Source organism: Camellia sinensis, chromosome 9, assembly GCF_055761805.1.
Source record: "Camellia sinensis isolate YWXY chromosome 9, ASM5576180v1, whole genome shotgun sequence".
NCBI classification, from domain to species: Eukaryota; Viridiplantae; Streptophyta; class Magnoliopsida; order Ericales; family Theaceae; genus Camellia; species Camellia sinensis.
The window spans coordinates 123,565,937-123,571,898 of NC_138969.1; positions in this window are offsets into that span (position 1 = coordinate 123,565,937).

Below are 5,962 nucleotides of genomic sequence, written 5' to 3' on the forward strand. Positions count from 1 at the left end.
AAAACAAGAAGGGGTGGCCAACCCCTCCAATTTCAAGACTTCAAACCATGTTTTTGGGCCTTAGTTTAACTCTGAAAATCAGTTCAAAAATCAAAGAAAAAGAGTGTAAAGGAACCAAGGGTTGAGCTATAAAAATAGGTGCAAGTAAGGGTATCAACCTTACCACCTTTGGTAGCTTTTCCAAACCCAAATTCTGACACTTAAAATGGATACAAAACAGCCCAAGAATACAAGAAATAAGTAGAAATGAAGTAAGAAAAAGGAAGAACAAAAGTTACAAGCTTATACCTCTCAAAATGGAGTAAGCTTTGGTTGATGATCAAACTCACTCTTGACACACTCTCAAGCTTGAATTATGCTTCTCAAGGGTCAGTCAAGGCTCTAAGATGATGAGTCAAGGTTGTGTATGGTGTATATAGATGATACAAGGTAGGTAGGTTAACTCAAAGGTAGCTTGCAATCGAAGGAGGAGGAAGAAGGAACTCTCTCTATGTGTATAGGCTTTCTCTCAATTGTTCGACCCCCAAAACAGAGGTATATGGTCGTATTTATAGAATTTGAGCACAAAAGGTAATAAATATCTTTAAAAATGGACAGCTGGTGTCCTCCTGTCCAGAACAGTGTCTCTCGTTATTGAAGCCCAACCGGCCCTCAATAGCCACGGTCGGCCCTTAATGAGGCACGGCCTGGCCTCAATGAGTTCCCATGTTTTACTATTTCAGCCTCAACATAGGGTGGTACAAGGTGCACAAAGGGATTTCTTGGGTATGATCAATGGGAATATGGAAGGTTTGGGGTCATGTCGAAGATTGAACAAGACTCCTTTGTTGAGACCTTAAACTACGCACAATACCACTTTCATCATCAAGTGTTCCGAGTAAAGGGCTCAAGCCTTACAGGCAGTCAAAAATGGGGTGTCCACAGATGGCTCTATGTCTGTCTCGAACCAGACGCAGCAAGTGTGCCACCCAACTGAGGAAAAATCTTTTCAGGTGCCCTGTCTGCCTACACTAATAACAAGTGAGCGGTTGCCCTCACCCTTGGCTCTAGCTCTAAGAACGAGACGAAGACGATGGAGACCGTTGTCCTCATCCTCTCTGTGGGCAAGCTGGAGACTTATGGCCCAACTGGTCACACTTGAAACAAATGAAATCTCCCTGGCCACCTCTCCCAAAACCCAAACTCGGTATTGGAAAAATGGACCTCGACTGTGCTCCCTAGGACTACTGTGGGTTAGAACTCCCTGCCACTTGTTGTCCCCCTGCACATCTTGACTCCTCCTAGAGCCCCTCATCTGTTCCTCCTCCATCTGCATCACGATCTCAAGATGAGCCGCTGACTCTACAAGTCATCCGTAATCTTTAATCATCAAACCAACTACCTTGAAAAGAAGTCTGGTCCTGAACCTTTTCTCAAACTCCCACAACGGCGCTCCTCTATCGCCACTAACTCTAGTGAAAATCTAGAGAGGCTAGCAAAAGCTGCCTCAAACTCGACTACCGGTGTGTTCAATTGCTTGAGCTCTCCTTCAACTTCTCCCTAATAGTGGGAGGCAAAAAATTTATCCTGGAAGGCGTTGACAAAAGCCTTCCAAGTCACTCCAATGTGCCCACACGCATACTTCCACCACTGACCCGCATCTCTCTTTAGCTGGAATGATGCCAGGGTCACTCTCAGTTCGTCGTCTTCGATGCCAAGCATCTCAAATGTCTTCACTATCTGCTCTAGCCACTCATCCGCCTTTAGTGGTTCCTTGGGATCACCCAAAAACTCATCCGGATTCGACCGGAAGAACTCTCGCTTCAGAAAAAATGGCCCCGTTTTAGCAACATGGACCTGGACTTGATTCTCAGCATTGAGAATGTCCATGGATTCCCATAATGCATCGGCCATTTCGCGGGCTAAGGTGCCCATGGCCTGCTGACCGACTCATTCGGCCACATTAGCCTGGCTAACTCCCTTTTCCTATGTCGAAATCTCATCCGATAAAGGTACCTCATGCCTTCTAGGCCTACCATGCCTACAACCACCATGTCCGCGCCGTGACATCCTAATAAAGGTAGCAAAAGAAATTAGCATATTTACAAATGTGCCGAAGCTAACTCACTCGTGTCCTAATACGGTGGACAACAGTAATTCACTCCACGTAAGCACGTAGTCACATGAACACATACGAATTTTCTTTCTGGATAACGACCGTCCCGTGGCGTTGCCAGAGTTCCGATTAGAAACAACAGTGATCAAGTGCTTTTCTAACAGGACTTCTAAAATCCTGTAGACCCCAATCAATATCTTTGGAATTAAATCCCATACCCATATAATCATATAAGCATGTTATCACATAGCATACCGTACATACTAATGTCTCTATCAAGTGAGACAAACCCATTTTGGCAATAACCACTTCCCATGTACCCAAAGTATTCAAACCCAGTACGTATTGATTCCAGGTTGTAACACCCCGCAAAATACAACAAAGGTGGATTCTCAATCCAATACAAGTCTAAGCCCGAGGCTTGTTCAAAATACAATAAAAGCAAAATAATAAAATGAGCCTTCAGCTCCACAATCGTCTCAAGCTAAGCCTTTAGCAGAGGCATATCATCAACACCTAAACCATTTCATAATATGTTGCAAACCATGCAGTACCAACTGTATATCTCAATTCATGAAATCAATTCCATTATTATAGCTATCATACAATCACTTCCATTTACCATTTTACAGATATTTCGCCAATGAGAATTGACACCCATGTATACGCGTGGTTTTCGGGACTTTCATCTTGGACACACAGGCCAACTTAATTCAAAGGAGTGCATCCCCTTTCTCCTCCTAAACATGAAGTACATCTCCTTTTTTTCTCCCAAACATTATACATTTATAATGTATTTAAGACATAGTCAAATTCAATGACAACGGATGAGAGATTAGTTTCAATTCGCCTAATCCTCATGCAATTTCTATAACAATTATATCTATCCTCCACCGATAGCCCAAAACAGATATTTTTAAACAAATATACAATCTCCAAGACAGATTTTTTATCCAAATTTCCATAGGTGAGAGATAATACATATCCAATTCTATCATTTATATAAACATCCATCTAATTCACATTTTCAATACCAATTCCATTTATTTGTACAAAATAAATGTTTGAGACAATTTTAGAGCAAACTCCTATTTCTTCCAAAATCCATCCCAAGCATCAAAATCAACAATTTTGCTACAACACAACCTCATATTCACTCTCATACCCATTTTCAATACATTTATTTATAAACCCCTCTTTTGATTTTAAACCAAAATCCTAGATTTGTTCAAAATCCTCCAAATTCACAATAGTGTTTATACAAAACTAATAACTAAGTTGAGAGTCATATAGAAGTATAGAAAATTCCTAACTCAAAGTTAGAAGATAAGCAAAGCAAGGAAGAAACTTGGACGAAGCCAAAACTCAGCGTTATTCGGATGAAAACGTAGCCCTTAAGATGCTCTACCTTTTAACAAAGGTGCACGGTTAGAGAAACCACTAAATCAAGGTGAAAATGCAGAGAGAGTGTGAGTTTTAGACAGAGATGCTCTAGATCTAGGGTTTTTAGAAAGTTTAGAGAGAGAGAGAGAGAGATATATGAAAAAGTGATGTAAAAAGTGATTTTTACGAACTGATATATGCACAGTTCGCTCGAGCGCAAGAAGTGACGTTCGAGCGTTAGACACAACAAGTTGTTTGGCTCGAGCTCAAAAAGTGACGCTCAAGCGCAGAATACACACTTCCAGTAGTTTTGCAGATAGCTACCGAACTAGACCTAGTCCTAAGCACAAATGGAAGGTTGGGTTAGGCTTGTGTGGTCCAACCCAATGCTTATCTTTTTGGGTTAAAAACATTTGAATTTTATTTTTTTTTAAATTAAATTCTTGTTGTTTAGAATTTAAATTTCTGTTTGAAATTCAAAATAAATTCCGAAATGATCCTAATGTTTCTGAACGTTGGCAGTTTTGTCCAATGCACCTTTCCAGCTTTTCCTCAAATTAGAATAAGTACCGTGCTTGTTCAGTTATGTCCCGAATAACCACCAATTCTTCTATAAATAGGTAGTCCTCCATTTGTTCATTCATTCATTCAATTTTTGTCCTTCATTTGTCTACATTTTTTTTTTTTTTGCATTTCCTTTGTAAAAGAGATTATATACATTGAGTGTGTTCGTTGAACAATCAGCGTGTAGTGCTGCTACTGATTGTTGTTGATCATTTTATCTTTGGAGATAAACGTCAATTTATGAAAGTACCGTGAAAATGATGAATCTGTCTTAAAGAAACAGTGTGAAACGTTGGACTTTTTTCATAAAAATAATACTATAAGTTCTTTAGTTTAATTTTTCTGGTTTTGTTTTTTATGTTCTTTCCAGATTCTATTTTGTTTCTGTAATAGAACAGATTCAGTTTTTCCATTTTTTTTAATATACATTCTGCTTTGGTTTTCGTACTCGAATTGAATTTATTCTTTCTTAATATTTTCTTTGAATACAATAAAAATTGTCTAACATGTTTCTTTTTTTTTTTTTTTTTTTAATTTCAAAAAGTCAAAAATTTGATTAAACACAATAATTCCCAAAACAATCCTGGTAAAAATCTAAGGAATCTACGCCATGTGGCACTTTCATCGCCGTTGAATTTGCTCTTCACCGCTCGTCGCCATCTCCTTCAAACTGTAGGACCCGCGCAGGAGGGAAATTGCAAGAGATGAGCCAAATCTCATTCTACAATGCACACCTTCTTTTTAAGTGTTTTTTTGATCAATAAAAATTTTATTGATGAAAGAAAATCTTACAAAAAAGGAGATAAGACATCAATAAAGAGAAAAAAAAAAGGGGAGGGGAGAGGGGGGATGATGCATAGTATCAAACCAGGAACTGTTGGTGACAGACCAACAAGACACATGCCTCCGTTTGGCAAGTTGAGTTATGAGTTTTTTTTTGGCTATTTTAACTATAAAAGACAAAATAAGTTATTTTAGTCACAAAAAATAAAATATTACATCCAATCTATAATCATTACACTCTTCTCTTGTAAAAAAAGTTAAAAAAGTCAAAAAGTTAAAAAAGTCAAAAAGTTAAAAAATCTTTCCCAAACCAAGCTTTTTAACTCAGGCTAAAATAACCAAAAAAAATCAAAAAACCAACACACTTCCCAAACCAACTCAGAAGTATACCATATAAGTTATGACATTTATATAGTTAATATCATAAATGTTATATTTAGATTAGTTTCAATAATAATTTTAAAAAAATATAATGAGTCATAATTAAATATTATTTAAAGTATAATTAAAGAATTTTTAATCATAACTAAAATAATAATTATAATAAGTTATAATCAACCCCATAATAAGTCATAATTAATATCTCTTTTGTTATAAACAAAATAAAAATTATAAGACATAATTAAAGATTTTTCTTTAATTATAATTAAAATAAAAATCACAAAAGATTATATCGAAATCATAATTGAGGTGGGAATTATAGAATTTTTCACTATAAAATGTGACTGGATTATAGGGTAAAATACAGATATACTTTCTGAGATTTACTTAAAATATAAATTGTCCAATATGATTTTAGAAATTATAAATACACTCTTGTTAAAAAAAATTATTCAATAGAATTAATAAAAAATGTGATTTCTAACTACATTCTCCTATACAACAGTAAAATTATTCGAATTGTTAATTAAAATATATTTATGACATTATTAAAATTTTTAATTGAATTGATAATTTATTAATAAAAATTAGTCATTTATTATGAATTAAAAATTTAGTGGGGGTGAGATACAATTTTTAAAATTATAAATAAGCAATCTTTATTTTAAACAAATATCACAAAACACCTCGTAAATCAAATTCGTCTCAATTGTCTCCAACTCAACTTCTCGGGTAGAGCAGCACAACAAATCAAAT